The sequence below is a fragment of the Anabrus simplex genome, chromosome 3, assembly GCF_040414725.1.
Source record: "Anabrus simplex isolate iqAnaSimp1 chromosome 3, ASM4041472v1, whole genome shotgun sequence".
Taxonomy (NCBI): domain Eukaryota; kingdom Metazoa; phylum Arthropoda; class Insecta; order Orthoptera; family Tettigoniidae; genus Anabrus; species Anabrus simplex.
The window spans coordinates 410,073,341-410,092,318 of record NC_090267.1 but is presented as its reverse complement, the minus strand read 5'-3'; positions in this window follow the sequence as shown (position 1 = coordinate 410,092,318).

Sequence of the window (18,978 nt, the reverse complement as noted above, 5' to 3'; positions counted from 1 at the left end):
ATCCTTGACAGTGGATAGTGAGGGACAAAGTGTGTGTGTGTTTTTATGTAGCTTTTTAAAATTATAATTATCGGTAGTCTCAAAAATCGCGTCTGCACCTGCTCCTACACTGACTATTTTCTTTCTTTCTTAATCCGCTTACCCTCCAGGGTTGGTTCTTCCCTCGGACTCAGTGAGGGATAACACCTCTACGGCCAGAAGGGCAGTGTCCTGGACGTGAGACTTTGGGTCGGGGATACAACTGGGAAGCAGGGCCAGTACCTCGCCCAAGTGGGAGGGATAACACCTCTACGGCCAGAAGGGCAGTGTCCTGGACGTGAGACTTTGGGTCGGGGATACAACTGGGAAGCAGGGCCAGTACCTCGCCCAAGTGGCCTCACCTGCTACCCTGAACAAGGTCTTGTAGAGGGATGGGAAGACTGGAAGGGATAGACAAGGAAGAAGGAAGGAAGGAAGCGGCCGTTAGGTACCATCCAAGCATTTGCCTGGAGGAGAAGTGTGAAACCACGGAAAATCACTTCGAGGACGACTGAGATGGAATTTAACCCCCTCTACTCAGTTAACCTCTCGAGGCTGAATGGACCCCGTTCCAGCCCTCGTACCACTTTTCAAATTTCGTGGCAGAGCCGGGAATCGAACCCGGGCCTCCGAGGGTGGCAGCTAATCACACTAACCACTACACCATAGAAGCGGAATAGACTAACTATACTCGGCATATGTACAAGTAAGTTGATCGTGATGCTCCAAGCAAAAAAATACACCCAATAACTGCATCTTGAAGATGAATATCGTCCAGTCTTCGTTCATGACAGGCGTTGTTAACCTGAAGCGGCCGTGTCCTTAATTAAGACACAGCCCCAGCATTTGCATGGTGTCAAAAGTGGAAACCACGGATAACCATCTTCAAGGGTGCCGACAGTGGGGTTCGAACCCACTACCCCCAACGCCGCAGCCCCTCGCTCGGTACAAACTTTGTTGTACGAGCCGGAAAAAATGGTATTGCTATCCATGTGTAGTATTCTAATACTTGAGCATGTAGTGACTTTAAAGTTGTAAAACTGAGCGAGCTGGCCGTTCGGTTAGGGACGCGTAGCTGTAAGCGACGTAAAGCAGATTGTAAAAAAAGGAAAAGAAATTACATTCTAACATTAATTTGGGGATATTAGGTTGCGCAATGTTTATAATCTGCTGATGCGTTTCGATCCTGCGACCAGGATCGTCTTCAGAGCAATAACAAATAGCATATTGGCAACTGTCGCTCCATAGTAACCAGTCTCATGATGGAGAGACCCTGTTAGAAATATAGTTCACTCCAGGGTCTCCAGAGTCAAGGAGAAAGATGTTGACGAGTTAACTATGGAGGGTAGCCATGACCTACTCAGTATATAGCCGTCAACTTTGTAAAAATTATTCGGGTGTTTAGCAATTTCTATCGCCTCACGAATGATTCTCGATTTTTAATTAAAAAAACTTTCCCACTTTATAAAAGACAGCCAACGGCTTTAGCCGTGTTGAAACACCGGAACCCGTGAGATCTCAGAAGTTAAGCAACATTGAGCGTGGTCGAGATTTGGATGGGTTGCCACGCGCTGTTGGTGGGAGTAAGGGAATGGAGAAGTGGAAAGGAACTGGCCACCCTACCGTACGTAAAGTCCGGCTCAGGCACACTTCTGCGGAGGTTCGGACCTGCCTTGGGGCAGAATACACTCTTACCTTACACTTATAAAAGACAGAAGTTGCATCAAAAATTACTTGATGGCCATTATGTATGGCATGTTCTGCCACAGCAGACTTTTCTGGATGGCAAAGACGTAAGTGCCTGCGATATTCTTTAACCCTCCTTGCTACCTTCCTACCTGTTTGGCCAACATAAACCGATCCACAGGTTGTGCTACCGATTGTGTAATTTTACCTAATGCTATGATTGAGTTTTGATATGATATGGCTAACCGTGCGGAACTCGAATTGATACATTCCCAGACCCCCTTGGCTCTGAAATATTTGTTCGAAAATGAGAAATTCGTAGTCTTTTGGGAATCAGAATATGCCAAAATGTTCAAATGTTTTTCTCGTGTTTGGCTACGTTCGGAACGACGCACTGTTCGAGAAAGAATTCTCACTTATGAAACACCTCAGGAAAAAAGCACAATAACGATTAACTGATTCATATCTGTAGGACTGTTTACGTGCAACGAGCTTTCCCCTTTTCTATGCGAGCTGAGTCAGAGATGGTCAGATTTTCCCATATTAGTTCCAGACCGTAGGTAACTATGGGCATCCAACAAATTACTGGAACGTAGGAGGACGAAGAGAACAGAGATAGATACTGATTTTTATGGAACATCAGCGATGATCGATCGCACCTGGGCAAAGCCGAACCAGGAGCAAAGACATTCCGTTACGAGACTGGCCATTCATGGATTTCATTATAAGATTTGTAAGAATAAGCTTTTTCATTCGCCGAACGAAAGGTGTGTGTGTGAATTATGCGGACAGAAATGTACCCTGTATCATATAACAGTATGTCAGATGAGGACAAAATATTTGTCTGATTACAGCAGTGAAAACTAATCCCTGTTCGGGAGATCATTTCAATTTTATTATGATTTTGTTATTGTACTCTGAATCAGGTCTCTATGAGTCTTAAAGTATCTTTGGTTTCTAGTTAATACTCTTTCGAGCGTACCTTAATAAATTATTATTGTTTACGTGCAACTACAAGCAACTTCTCCCTGGAGAAACCTGAAATTGTAAGTTATTTCCAAGCTAAAGGATTGCCTTAACCTGGTGAGTGTTTTGAAGATTGTTTCAGTCGGTTCCACAGTGCTCGCATACATGCGTGAGGTGCTCACAGACTGAAAAAGTTTGAGAACCCCTGGTTTATAAGATTCATATGCATAGGAGTAGAAAAAACACAGGTTCGTATGTGTATATAATTGTCAGAGGCACTGAACTGTTGAACTCGGGGACTTCCCCTTACCAGTATTAGTGCAGACCGTGATGCGTGAATATGCTCTCTTCCGGAACATCATTATCGTCTACGGACGACCATTTTACGGTCAACGCCAAAAATAACTTGGGACACTCCCATGCAGCGAACAGGATGTAAGGTTATTTACTGTAATTCTCTGTAAAAGTTTAACAACTTGCCCTTTGCGTGTTGTCGAATGTCTGAAGGTCAGAGCAGCAACGAACTACAGTACTTTAAAAAAAAGTTAAATACATTTGAAAACCTTTCTTCAGCGGAATCACTTTGCCCGCGACCTGCTTCACATCATTCACAAACCCCAGCCGGTGACAAATGTTGCAAAGATATAAATATGTATTATTGTGGAACTCCATGGCTCAGACGGCAGCGCGTCGGCCTCTTACCGCTGGATACCGTGGTTCAAACCCCGGTCATTCCATGTGAGATTTGTGCTGGACAAAGCGGAGGCAGGACAGGTTTTTCTCCGGGTACTCCGGTTTTCCCTGTCATCTTTCATTCCAGCAACACTCTCCATTCTCATTTCATAGCATTTATCACTCATTAATATATCACTTTGGGAGTGGCGACCCCATCGTATCTTTCGAGCGTACCTTAATAAATTATTATTGTTTACGAGCAACTACAAGCAAATTCTCCCTGGAGAAACCTGAAATTGTAAGTTATTTTCAAGCTAAAGGATTGCCTTAACCTGGTGAGTGTTTTGAAAATTGAAGAATGAGCCTGTATATGGTTCATTCATCACATTCCTGACCCGGTCAAAGACTGGAAAACAGGTTGTAGGTTTTCATTATTGTGGAACATTGAACTGAAATCTGTAGTCGCCGATCGTCAAGCCCTACTGTAATCGCTGTTTCTTTCATATGCTCGTGATGACTACACCGGGGCCTCTTCATCATCACCAGTGTTATCAATATTCATATCCATGAGTTTCAAGTCATTTCCCACCACTGGAGATCCAGTAGCGCGGAATTAGCCTCACGGCGCTCAGCCGCCTTGACGTTGAAACGCCCTTCATCAGCTCTTTTGACACTCGACAATCAATGGTGATTTTTTTAACTTTTTGGAATTCTTACAAGCCACTCTATTCTCTCGAATGTATTTTTAAAGCAATTTTTATCTTTGTCATATTTTTCGACATTTTGCGAAAGGAACAGATTTTACACACTTCTTCACACCATATTTTTCTCAAATGTTCACTGATTGCTACTTCTTTCTCTTTTTTTTTTTACTGTAAACTTGTATAACTCACTGAGACCAATCAGATGACACCTCACACAACATGCCACCACGTCCGAGCTCGGAGCCACACTGTTAACTGCCCGACACGGGCAGTTTAGTTTAGTACCTAAAGATGGCGGCCCTATAGTTTCACCTGATGACCATACTGATTTAAGTTCCTTTTTCCCTTTTCTTTTGTTATGTACATCGGTCCTTCCTCTTTCCAATGCGATATTGAACCTCATCAACCCACGTGTGGTCTATACATTATTTTGATTTTAAAACTTTCATATTTTTTGTGACCCACACCGGCTCAAGTACTGTTCCAAAACTATAGACGTATTCTGGAACAAAATGCACCTTTCAAAAATGCTTAGAACTTCCTCTGCAGCCCATTAGTTTACATTATTCTCAACGGAAAGAGCGCTCTGTTTCTTCTCCTGTCAAGACTTCCTGTTCTTTCAGACACAAAAGAACAGGAAACACACTTTCTATTCCATTGAATCTTCTGAAAAGTGACGTCATCCGGTTTTGTTTCATCGCTGGTTTTGTTTCATGTTCTAAGTTTTAAATCATTTAACAGCCAAATGTATTAAATCTCGTTTCTTTATTTTTTTTAATGTGATGATGTATTCGTTATACGTATATTGTCTGGGTCATCAGGATATCGAGGAATTACAGTATTCCCTCAGTTTTAATTATGATTTAAGATTAAAGAAGGTATTACTGAGTAAATAATGCAGTAACTCGTTACTTTTGGAAATCGAATGGAAAGGTATACTTTATATTATCAAGTACACATTTCAAAACCAGAAACGAAACCATGCGTGAGAAAGTACTCATCAGACTTGAATAATAATAATAATAATAATAATAATAATAATAATAATAATAATAATAATAATAATAATAATAATAATAATAATAATAACCGAGCATATTTCAATGAAACCAGAAAACGAGTAGCCAAAATCATCAGGCAGGTCAAGAGAAAACACTTGAAGCAACAACTGGACTCGATTGAAGATAACTTTCGTAACTACAACGTACGAGATTTCTACAGGGAATTCGGAGGACAAGTCCGTGGGTATGCTCCTCAAAACCTGGCTTTCAAAAGATCAAATGGAAAACTTGCACTCAGTAATCAGGAAAATTGTCAGGAACTAGCACTTTACTTCGCTGATCTCCTCAACTGTCCAGAGCCCCTTGCAAGATTCCATCAAGAACCTCCAAGGCACACTTTCCCAGAATCTCCACCACCGACAGAGGAAGAAATTCGCGGCCACATCCTGAAACTTAAAACAATAGGACCTCCGGAGAAGATGGCATCATTGCGGAACTTCAGAAAAATCTTGGACCTAATTCCCTCAAGGAACTCACTCAAATCGTTACAGATATCTGGCAATCGGAGAAATTACCTCAGGATTGGAAGTGTGCCCTCATCCACCCATTACACAAAAAGGGAGATAAGACTGACGTGAACAATTACAGGGGCATTTCTCTTCTCCAAGTGACATACAAAATTCTTTCAGCTTGCCTTTTGAAGAGAACGCAGGAACAACTTGAAAAAAGTATTGGCGAATATCAAGCAGGCTTCCGCCCTGGTCGCTCGAGTGCAAAACAAATATTCAACTTGAAGGCAACTCTTAAATACAAAGCATTGAGGAACAAACCGGTCATCTGCATTTTTGTTGACTTCAGGAAAGTGTACGACTCGGTTGATCGACAGTCTCTCTTCGTTATTCTTGAGGAACTGGGGCTCGATTCCAAGACCCTCAACCTTATCAAGGCAACACTCACTGACACTATCTCCAAAGTCAAATTCATGGGGGAGATCTCTGAACCATTCCCGATTAAAACTGGCGTCCGACAAGGTGACGGCTTATCTCCGCTTCTTTTCAACCTCGTCCTAGACAAAGTTATCCGCGAGTGGGAGAAGGCATTGAAAGACATGGGACACTGGCACCCCATACGACTAGGACGACCCAAAGACGGTATTGAGATATCATGCCTCGCTTTTGCAGATGACCTTGCCATACTGACAGATGATGTAGTCACAGCCGTTAAACAAATTGAAACCCTTAGTGAATATGCTGGAAAGGTTGGTCTACAAATTTCCTTCGAAAAGACCAAGTTCTTCTGTTCAAAACTTGACATCCAAAATTTGAACACGACATATGGGCAAATCAGCCGAGTACCACACTTCAAGTACTTGGGAGAAATACTTGAACCAACGGGAGGCGAGAAGGCTGCCCAGAAAACTTCCCTACAAAAGTGTCGGAAAGCCTACGGTAGGGTTCACAACATATACAATAAAAAGTGCTTGTCCCGCCATGCAAAGATCAGACACTATAATACAGTAATCAAGCCCGAAGTCTTGTATGCCAGTGAGACCCTTATACTAAATGGGAAAGGTGACCTAGAAAATATTTTAAAAGAAGAAAGAAGAATCCTGAGGAAAATTCTCGGCCCCCGAAAAACAGAAGATGGGTATAGACTGAGGTCACGCAAAGTGACAGAAGAGCTTTCCAACATTGCAGCAGACATCCGCAAAAGATGTCTGAAATTTTATGGGCACGTTCGCAGACTGCCGGCAAGTAGACTGACACACAAGATTCTCACCTACATAGAACATCTAAAAAATATTCCATGGGTACTGGAAGTGAAGAAGGATCTGGAAAAAGCCCATATGGACTCAACTGACACTGCGGACAGAAACCTCTACAGGAAAAAAATTAATGGATGGAAAGTGCAACCAGAGAACGAAGTGAAAAAGAAGACTGGAGCAAAGTGGACAGAAGAACGAAAAAGGATCCACGGAGAAAGGATGAGAGCTGTTTGGCAACTCAGAAAACAGAATCGTTAGAGCTTTGCGTGATCCATTGGGTCCATACGCACATAATAATAATAAATAATAATAATAACAATAATAATAATAATAATAATAATAATAATAATAATAATAATAATAATAATAATTGTTACCGTGATTTGGTGGATCTGCAGAGGTGAAAGAAGGTGCGGGCTGGAATGGGTCTAACTACAAGTCCGAAATATGAATTTAAAATTTAAATAAAGGTTATATTTTCAACTGATAACAAGATTTAACAATTTTTACTACGTGAAATAAAAAAGATAAAATCAGGTACAATGCAACTTTACAAACGAAAGCACAAGTTAAGGGGTCTTTACAAATTCTGGGCTACGAGCCCCAAAGTTTAACAATTCCTGAGCTCTCAGCTCACAACCACAAATTATCAAAAGGGCAGAAAACCCCTCATAACATGGAGCACTTGCTCCCGCCTAGTAATATCAAGCCTCCTAGAGGCACCCTTTCAAAATACCAGAAAGAGCTGACCGCTCTCAATCTTTCAAGCCTATCAAAGGCAACAACCAACATTACTATCAACTGCCCTCAAGGCACACCTATCAAGAAACAGGGGTATCTAGTACCCAATCTACAGGGCCTTCGTGGAAAAGGAACAGATTAATTAAATGCCCCCCAAAAAAACAAGATGAATGGAGGCGTGTACTTGCACTCCTACACGAAAGCTTGTTAAAACCTAAGTGGCTTTAAGCCGATACACAGGGGCTATTCCCATACTATAGAGGTGACTCCTATAAGAAAAAAATTAAACACATTAATGAAGAGAAGAAAATCGGTTATTAAAACGTAGTCACCTCAAATCCAAACTGAAGGGGAGCTCGAGAGGGTAAAGCACTCTCTATCCCCGATGTACAGGTACAGTAATAAGAAAATGTTTACATAAGCCGGCACTAAGTTACATTTTTAAACAGGTAGGATACTTTGAAAGGTTTCGAACCTTCCCCGGGGGTTAAACTGCTGAGCAAGAAAGAAATAAAGATGTTAAAAGGCCATTACCTTTGCTGAAGAGCTGCTGCTCGAAGGAAGAGGCGCAACCCGCCCCCTGCTATACTTCCATATACTAAGCTAGATGTTGTAGAAGTGGCGACGAGCCATGAAAATCAGCCGTTTTTAAACCCTCATGGAAGATTCGAGACCTTTCATGAATAATAAAGACACACCCACTCAACTTTATTGGGTAGCTAAGAGTTACACATGGAAATTCGAAGAAGAAACCTCTGATAGGTGGAAAATTAATTACAGAAATTACTGATTGGCTAAGTACAAAACAGGCGGAAAGAAAGCTTTATATTGCCAACCTACAAATGAAAGAACGAAATTTAGTTATAGGAAAACTTATGAGTATAAAATATCTTCAAGAAAAGTTCCATCACTTCCCACTAGGGTGCATGATCATAGTTTTTGGTAGAAACATCTGTGAGAGACTGTCCACACTTCTTGATAATTAGTAAACCAAAACAATTCGAAATTAACACAGTGACATCTTCAGATAAACGGTTGAATTAATTCAGTTTTAAAGTTCAGAGTTTCAGCTGTAGAGGAGTACTTAAAATTCAAATGTGCGGCGTATAGGTGTACCAACCGGTACAATACTATAGAGGTGACTCGTATAAGAAAAAAATTAAACCCAGCTAGAAATAGCCACACGAAATTAATTATTAATGATCAGTTTGAAAGATATTGAATTTTTAAATTAAGGGATGTTTTCACTCCTAACCTATTTTTTACTCTAAAAGTCACTTAAAGTATCATCCGAAACTTTCTTAACATCAGAAGTCAGTTTTGCCTCGAAACTTTAAAAAGAAACAGTCGGGGGGTGTGTTGATATATATCACCTGTTAGAGGACATTTTTTAATAAATTGTAATCTAAATATAAGTTTTCTATGATAATCGGTTGAGGAAATAGTGAATTTTTAATTTAAGGGATGTTTTCACCCTAACCTATTTTTTACTCTAAAGTCATTTAAAGTATCATCCAAGATGTTTTTAAAGTTAGAAGTCATTTTTACCCCAAACCTTTGAAGAGAAACAATTAGGGGTAAGTTGATATATATCACCGGTAAGAGGAGTATTTTAAATATATTTTAAGTTATAAATCCGTTTTCTACGAAGACCGGTTTGCGACATATTGAACTTTTAAATTAAGGGATATTTTCACCCCCTCCCTGACACGAGTACATTTTACCACACTACCACGGTTCCTACAGTAACACAGGTTATCAACCAAATTCTACATACATATAAATAAACTGGACTGATGACCGCAATGCTACAGAGCTCACAATGAATCAACAACAACTTGAAAGAACGGTTCGTTAATAAGAGTGCAGAAAGCCTTCTATATACACTGACTGACAGAGCAAATGCAACACCAAAGAGGAGTGGTTCGGAAGGGATGAAAGTTGGGGAAAAAACAGAGACGGCACGGACGAATAATTGATGTTTATTTCAAACCGATATGCAGGTTACACAATGCGCACGGCATCGACTCAGTAGGGTGTAGGACCACTGCGAGCGGCGATGCACGCAGAAACACGTCGAGGTACAGAGTCAATAAGAGTGCGGATGGTGTCCTGAGGGATGGTTCTCCATTCTCTGTCAACCATTTGCCACAGTTGGTCGTCCGTACGAGGCTGGGGCAGAGTTTGCAAACGGCGTCCAATGAGATCCCACACGTGTTCGATTGGTGAGAGATCCGGAGAGTACGCTGGCCACGGAAGCATCTGTACACCTCGTAGAGCCTGTTGGGAGATGCGAGCAGTGTGTGGGCGGGCATTATCCTGCTGAAACAGAGCATTGGGCAGCCCCTGAAGGTACGGGAGTGCCACCGGCCGCAGCACATGCTGCACGTAGCGGTGGGCATTTAACGTGCCTTGAATACGCACTAGAGGTGACGTGGAATCATACGCAATAGCGCCCCAAACCATGATGCCGCGTTGTCTAGCGGTAGGGCGCTCCACAGTTACTGCCGGATTTGACCTTTCTCCACGCCGACGCCACACGCGTCTGCGGTGACTATCACTGACAGAACAGAAGCGTGACTCATCGGAGAACACGACGTTCCGCCATTCCCTCATCCAAGTCGCTCTAGCCCGGCACCATGCCAGGCGTGCACGTCTATGCTGTGGAGTCAATGGTAGTCTTCTGAGCGGACGCCGGGAGTGCAGGCCTCCTTCAACCAATCGACGGGAAATTGTTCTGGTCGATATTGGAACAGCCAGGGTGTCTTGCACATGCTAAAGAATGGCGGTTGACGTGGCGTGCGGGGCTGCCACCGCTTGGCGGCGGATGCGCCGATCCTCGCGTGCTGACGTCACTCGGGCTGCGCCTGGACCCCTCGCACGTGCCACATGTCCCTGCGCCAACCATCTTCGCCACAGGCGCTGCACCGTGGACACATCCCTATGGGTATCGGCTGAGATTTGACGAAGCGACCAACCTGCCCTTCTCAGCCCGATCACCATACCCCTCGTAAAGTCGTCTGTCTGCTAGAAATGCCTCCGTTGACGGCGGCCTGGAATTCTTAGCTATACACGTGTCCTGTGGCACACGACAACACGTTCTACAATGACTGTCGGCTGAGAAATCACGGTACGAAGTGGGGCATTCGCCAACGCCGTGTCCCATTTATCGTTCGCTACGTGCGCAGCACAGCGGCACATTTCACATCATGAGCATACCTCAGTGACGTCAGTCTACCCTGCAATTGGCATAAAGTTCTGACCACTCCTTCTTGGTGTTGCATTTGCTCTGTCAGTCAGTGTAGATAACGTACAGCAGCCATCTTGCTTTGTAAGTTAGTTAAGGTAACTCTGGAATCTTATAGGCATCGAACTTGGGTCTGTAAGATTGACACTCCCTCTGTTAGGATAGCAAGCCTGCACACGTAACTATCTAGTTTTAACATTACCCGCCAGAGTGCAACACACGCCCTCACGTGACGCAGCAGCTGTCACTTTCAACCACGTCCACTTTTCAAATTTTCCGCGATTGTGACGTCATCAGTCACGTGACCAGTAACAGCCAATCAACGCTTGATCTAGTACTATCATAAGCTATCTACTACAAACAGCCAATCAGCGCTTGATCTATTACTCTCATAAGCCACCTACTATACCAACAGCCAAACAGCGGCTAGTTCAGTATTGTCATAATCTACGTATTGGTTCAAACTCATACGGTTTTGAAAAACAATTGCTTGCAGTGTTGGTTGTTGTTATAATTGCTAGGTTACTACTCTTCTAAAGAAAAGTAAGCTACGTAGTATCCGGTTATCCGAGAGAAGGTAAACTACTCATCTACAACATAGTCACTTGCTCAAAAAATTACGCTACATACTTTTAGGTCGTGGGAGAATGCAAGCGAAACGGCTGACATCATCCTATTGCATCAGATATTAGAGATAGTTGCGCGTCCGACTCCTTGGCTGAATGGTCAGCGTTGAGGCGTTCGGTTCAGAAGGTCCCGGGTTCGATTTCCGGTCGGGACGGGGTTTTACTCACATCTGATTGATTCTCCTGGCTCGAGGACTGGGTGTTTTTGTTTGTCCCAACACTTCACTCTTCATATTCAGACAACACACCACACTACCAACCACCGCAGAAATACGCAATAGCGATTACATCCCTCATATAGGGTTGGCGTCAGGAAGGGCATCCGTCCGTAAAACAGGGCCAAATCCACGTGTGCTACACGCTTCGCACCCACGACCTCACTGACGTGGGAAAAGTGGCAGAAGAAGAAGATTAGAGGTAGATGCGTCCGGTCGCCATATTGCGGATTAACCACTACTGTGCCAGGATGAGCAATTTTACCATTATTATTATTATTATTATTATTATTATTATTATTATTATTATTATTATTATTATTATTATTATTATTATTATTTGGAAATAAGCCCGTTAGGACCGAGCGAGTTGGCCGTGCGGTTAGGAGCGCGCAGCTGGGAGCTTGCATTCGGGACGTGGATGGTTCGAACCCCACTGTAGGCAGCCCTAAAGATGGTTTTCCGTCGTTTCCCATTTTCACACCTGGCAAAATGCTGGGACTGTACTTTGATTGAGGTCACCGCTGCGCTGCTTCCTTCCCACTTCTACCTCTTTCCTATCTCATCGTCGCCGTAGGACCCATCCGTGTCGGTGCGACTTAAAGCAGACTGTAAAATAATAATACGCCCGTTAGGAATGCATACAGTATTTAGAGGCAGTCATTTGTCTTCCTTTGTGCCCACATTGCTTTCATTCTCTTACAGTGGGCTTCCTTTCTGTCTTCAGACCAGGTTGTTCCAGTCTTCTTCTTTGATGTTTCCTCTTAGTCAACTTGTCATTTGTGAGTTTTGGATCTGAAGATTACCCGGTTTTCGACATCTGCTGGTGTAATTCCTACCTGTTTCAGATTGGTTTTGATTTTACCAATCCATTTCATTTTATCTGTTTTCGCTTTAATCCTGCTTTCATAGAATTCGACTATTGGTTTGTAAGTCAGTCTGGATGCATACTTTTAAATTGCATGTTCTAATGTAACTGTGAATATTTGCGTACTGTTTGATTACCTGTCTGCCTCTGAGTCAGTATTATTATTATTATTATTATTATTATTATTATTATTATTATTATTATTATTATTATTATTATTATTATTATTATTATTATTATTATTATTATTGTACCGGGAGGTACACCTCAACTCCGATCATTTAAAAGAAGCGCCTGAATGAACTCTATCTATCCAACAAACGTGAAACAGCTATTGCATGAAGTTGGGACATTAATCAGAAGATATCACTAATGAATAATTGAGAAATTTATCATTTCTAAGTTTCCTAAACTGATTGGATTTATTTTGTTTTGTTTTGCTGTACATCAAAAAGTTTGGGCATTTCTCCATAGATGCCATTACAAAAATGGAGGTCATGCACTCTTGTGCAAGAAAGAACAATTTGTTATTGAAAGAAATTTTGTATTTATAGGTTTTCTCTAGTAAATCAACATTCATTTATTTTTTATATAATTTTAGGTTGGCAACACTTCTCTCTCATTCCTCCAGTTTTTGAACCTGACCAATCACAATTTTCCTGTAATTATTTTTCAGCCTATCACAGGCTTCTTTTTGGTTTTTAGATGTAACTTTTGCATTTGCCAATGAAATTGAGAGGGTGTGTCCGGATTAGTCCAGAATCCTCTCGAACAATCCCCTCGGGTATATAAGCTGAGGCTTTCTGGCTACCTTGTCTCATTGATCGTCGTCTTTTCGAGTGTGTGTGTTAAGACAGGAGGCGGGGCGCCTCATTCTTCGGCAGGCAGAACAACAGCCAGGTAATGGCCACCAATATTCTATCTTTCTAGCTGTCTCCGCAAACTTATCCGAGGGGAAGGTTCGAATTTCTAACGATATACCGGTAACCAACCTTTCCTAAAATGTAAATTTTCTGTCGGCTATTGTAAAATTTCATAAAGTCTTACTGTAAATCGAGGATAGAGAGTGCGTTACCCTCTCGAGTTCTCCTTCAACTTGGTTTGAGGTGACTACGATTTAGTAACTGTTTTCCTTTCCTGTAATGTATTAAATTAACCTTCATTTGAGTCACCTCAGTAGCTTGGGATTAGCCCCTGTATCACTGGGCCGAGAACCCTGTTAGGATTGCATTCTTCATTATCTAGAGTGCATGTATACGCCTCCATTAATTTAACCTGTTATTCTTTTTTCCGCGAAGGCACAGTATGTTGGGTACTAGATACCCCTGTGTACTAACTTTTGTTAATTGTAGATTGCGCCTAGAAAGGCCAGAGATTGCGAGGTTTTTGTAATGTTGCCTTAAGCGGGCTGTTAGAAATTGATTAATGTCGGAGAGCATGTAAGCTATTTTCTGAAATTCTTGTAATATTGAGGGGTGGCTTTGGAAGGCCGCAAATTGTTACTGTTGGAGCCAAGTGCTCGTGTACACTGTGTTTTGGGAGACATCTCTCCTTATCTGACTTACGCTACATTTGCGTAACTTGTAAATTTGGAGCCTGAAGCTCAATACTTGCAAATTTGGGGCTTAAAGCCCAAAATTGTTAAATTTCCTGGTCTGGGGTTCTCTGCTTTAATCTCCAAATTTGTTATTGTTATTTCACTAAATGAAAGATTGTTTTTTTTAAAGAAATATAACCATTATTTAAAGTTTTAATTCAATTTTTGATATCGTAGTTAGACCCTTTCATGCCCACACCTTCTTTCACCTCTTTCTGCTCCACGGATAACCCCGCAACAAGTGGTAGCAGAGTGTGGTTGAATGTGTCTAAATTAAGCCCCTTTTGACGGCTAAACATTGAATCCGCTCCGAACTCTAAGAATTTTCTCGGTTACTGGGAACTTTTCTCTAAATTAGTACCTTTCTGTCATCATGTCTGGTCCTCGCTAGGTCTTCGCTCCGGGGTAACTTGCGTAAGGAGGAATTGATTGATGAACTCCTCATTAGAAAGTTCCAATCTGGAGGCACGGTTGTGGCAGATATTGCCAAACTCAAAGAATCCTTAGAATTGCCTATTTGTATCCTAGTCTTTGGGGAAAAGGAAATTGATGAGGCTCTATCCACTATCACTGACAATACCACCGAGCTAGCGTCTGAAGTTAGTGTTTTTTGAAGTAAGCGATCCATCAGCTAACCAGCTCAAGAGTGTACAGGCTAGACTGTTCCAATTTTACAACAGGGCGAGGGACCTATTGTCTCTTAAATTAAAAGAGGATCATGCCAAGGAGGCTAGTAATCTGGTGGAACATCTTTCAGATATGTCTAATAGAGTTAGTCAATTGTTGACTGGGGCAGCTGCTCCCAAAACGGACCAAGTCCCTTTAATAAATTTGCCTAATGAGGAGGATTCTTCTAAAGCTGTAGAAAGTAGAAAATCTGTGGCTACTCAACAAACTTCTGCCCCATTGGATACTGAGTCTTGTCATCCTAGACAAATTCCACCTTTCTTTTTTGAATAATGCTGTGTTGGAGTCATCTCAAACTTCTATGCCGTCACCTATCATGTCACCTGGGTGCAGCGGTCTGCCTCATCCATTGGCTATGTTGCTTAAGGGAATCTCTAATTTTTCAGCAAACTCCACTAACGAAGTCATTTCATTTCTCAGTTGAATTTCAAGATCACGCTTTAGTGTTTTCCCTCTCTCATTCTCAAATACTACAAATCATGTATCCATATTCCGTAGGCGTCCTTATAGCTGATAGATCATCCATAGAGGACTTCCACGCTCACCTTTTGGCAAACTTTATTCCGGCTAGGGCAATGTCATCTTTGATACAAACGTTTTATTTCAGAGTACATCGATTGGACGAGAATCTACATGATTACAATTGAGGAGTTATCCGGAGGTGAGATGGCGGCCCCGGTCTAGAAAGCCGGAAAGGCGGAGAAAAGTCCATTCGACACTCCATCTCGTTCTATGTCGGCATGTAAAAGATCTCTTGTGCTACATTTGGTGTTTACCCGGCAAAATTAATTAAAACTCAGCCATAGCCTTTGCTGGTAAGACTTAGTGTTTACACTGCACCATATTTTCTGGTGTGGGCTAGAACAAAGTTGTTTCTTTCATTGACCTGTCTCAGTTTCATCCTTGGCTTTGACAGCATGAAAGCGACCGAGGCACGAGTGATGCTAGTAATGCCATTCCGTATGCAGCCAGTCCCTGTTATGAATGGTGTGAAAATGCCGCTCATAGGGTCGGTTGGTGCGGGCATTTCAGTGGGCTTAGCAGACTTATATGTAATAGCAATATCTGGCTCAGTGAGGAAAGCAACGGGAAACGACCTCACTTCTCATTTTCCTAGTGCGAGTTGGCCGTGCGATTAGGGGCGCGCGACTGTGAGCTTGGGTGGGTTCGAATCCCTCTGTTGGCAGCCCTGAAGATAGTTATCCGTGGTTTCCCATTTTCACACCAGGCAAATGCTGGGGCTTTGCCTTAATTAACGACACGGCCGCTTCCTTCCAACTCCTAGGCCTTTCCTACCCCATCGTCGGCATAAGACCTATCGGTGTCGGTGCGACATAAAGCCACTAGCATTTCCCTAGTATGCCTGTTCAGTGACACCTGGGTCACCTATGACGGTTGATGGCGGAGCTGTTGAGGTTCCAACCAGCTTCCGGGTTGTGTACTCAACAAACATAGTCGCCCTAGAGAGATTCTGTTAACTCTGCCATTTTTTTTTTTTTTTTTTTTTTTTTTTTGCTAGTTGCTTTACGTCGCGCCGACACAGATACGTCTTATGACGACGGTGGGACAGGAAAGGGTTAGGAGTGGGAAGGAAGCGTCCATGGCCTTTATTAAGGTACAGCCCCAGCATTTGCCTGCTGTGAAAATGAGAAACCACGGAAAACCATTTTCAGGGCTGCCGATAGTGGAGTTCGAACCTACTATCTCCCGAATACTGGATACTGGCCGCACTTAAGCGACTGCAGCTATCGAGCTCGGTACTCTGCCATCTAGTGAGTCTAGAATAAAAACAGAACATCGAAATTGACGAGCGAGCAGCCAGATGGCATCAAACTAAAATGCTTGTACACAGTAGCTGACGACATATAATAATAATAATAATAATAATAATAATAATAATAATAATAATAATAATAATAATAATAATAATACAGTAGAACCCCGCTTAACCGAACTTCGCTTAACCAAAACCCGGCTTAACCGAAATGCTCTGGCAAAATTGTATTTTAATATTTTTTACTCCCTTTCTTAGCCGTTGATGTTAGTAATTCTCCTCCTATATGTGCTGAGAGCTTCTAGTCAAACCCTCAGTTCTGAGAATCGAGTTACAGCAGATTTAATGCACTGGAGGTAAAATTGATTTCGATTTTTTATTAAAATACAGTACTACTCGCTTTAATTACAGTACTATAATAAAATTACTGTATATGTATTCAGTTCAGAAGTAACAAAATAAATTGTATCATTATTTCAGATTGCCTTGTTGAACGGTGTCCGGACATTTCGTACCACGGACATTCCGTACCACTTGATTTTCGAGGACATTTCGTACCACCTAGGTCGTTATCTACCAGCGAACAGTTTTCCCATAATCCCCAAATATTTACGCCAGGACAATCCGTACCACTTGATGTCAAATTAGAATTCCATTTCCACGCCAGCGGGCATAATGAGCCTGACAGACACACTCAGAAACAAGAATAATTTACAACATTTGCTGAAGAAAACTTTTATATTATCTGAATAATTGCTCCTTGAACTATGCCTGTCGCGTATGATTACCTAAATATGGTCATAAGAAAGTCGATTTTTTGAAGTATAAATCCTGAAACAAAATAATACAATAGAAATATACATTGTGTTCGGGTACAATGTGCCTGACGAGTATAAGGATGGATAATATTACTGTTATTTTGAATATTTATAAACTACCGGATTATTTCAGTGTCAAGTAAGTAAAATAAAAATTCTGATGAACTGGCCAATATGGGTTTGAAGGTCACGCGGAAACAGGAAACTACTGAAAGGTGGAAGTAGCGAATGTCGAATGCGAGATAACGAGATAACACGTGTGCCAGTCAGATCAGTTGCGCCCGAGTAGTAGTCGCACCATGAGAAGATTCATGCGCCAGTAGTGGACAATGGATATACACATGAATAAAATTTATACTTCGCAGTGCTTCTCACTCTTTCAAGTGGTACGAAATGTCCTCTCTTAAATATTTTAAAGTAATTATCTGACACTTCGCAGGTAATCAGCCGGTCAAGTGGTACGAAAAGTCCGGTGGTACGAAATGTCCTAGATCCTTGTTGAACAAAGCAATGAATCTACACCAGCTGATGTAGTGTTAATTAAACGGCGGCGCGACATAGCTGCACGACGGCGCTGCACCAAGAAAATTCAGAAGAAAATCACTGGTGTTCTACAATGAGTGACATTATGTAAACATTTGAATATTAATATACAGTATGCACCGTCGCTTAACAGATTTTATGCATTTCGACGTTTAACTTCCGAAAATATTTACCTGTGTCATCCCAAAAAATACGTCATCCGAAATGGCTCCATTCCCTTTATAATAATAATAATAATAATAATAATAATAATAATAATAATAATAATAATAATAATAATAATAATAATAATAATAATAATACCTCAGCAAAAAGTACGAATACCATAGTACTATAGTGCCATAGTATACCAGGTCATCAAGCAGACTTAACACATACTAAGCTGTCCAGGTAATACCGAGCCCAATAACAGTTTTCAGTATGCATTGACCTTCAGTGCCCTTCGTCCGTAGCATAACCTAACCTTGACAAATAATACTCTACTTCCTGCCGGGTACATGAAACACCTGAGGGGTTAGAAAATATTGTCATTTCTAAAACAACATGGGCTGAATTCCCTTGTGCTCCTGGCGGAACGCTATGCCACTTTGTTCCACCCTGTGCTATCCTATTTCCTGTGTGTGCACTCTCCTGTGTCGCAAGCTTTCACCACAACACGCACCTCAGGCGCTGGCTTACTCGCGAAGCGGAAATAACCACGGTGTGTCGCAATTCTCACCAGATTAGATAATTTGTTAGTGCGGAAATAAGCTGGCACTAAGCCGAAATATACTCCAACTAGATTGCACTTGCATTACAGACGAACCTAAGTCATAAGAAAAATAATATTGACCTATTGACACATACTTCTCCTCCTTATTCTTCTTAATAATAATGCTATTTGTTTTACGTCCCACTAACTACTCTTTTACGGTTTTCGGAGACGCCGAGGTGCCGGAATTTAGTCCCGCAGGAGTTCTTTTACGTGCCAGTAAATTACCGACACGAGGCTGACGTATTTGAGCACCTTCAAATACCACCGGACTGAGCCAGGATCGAACCTGCCAA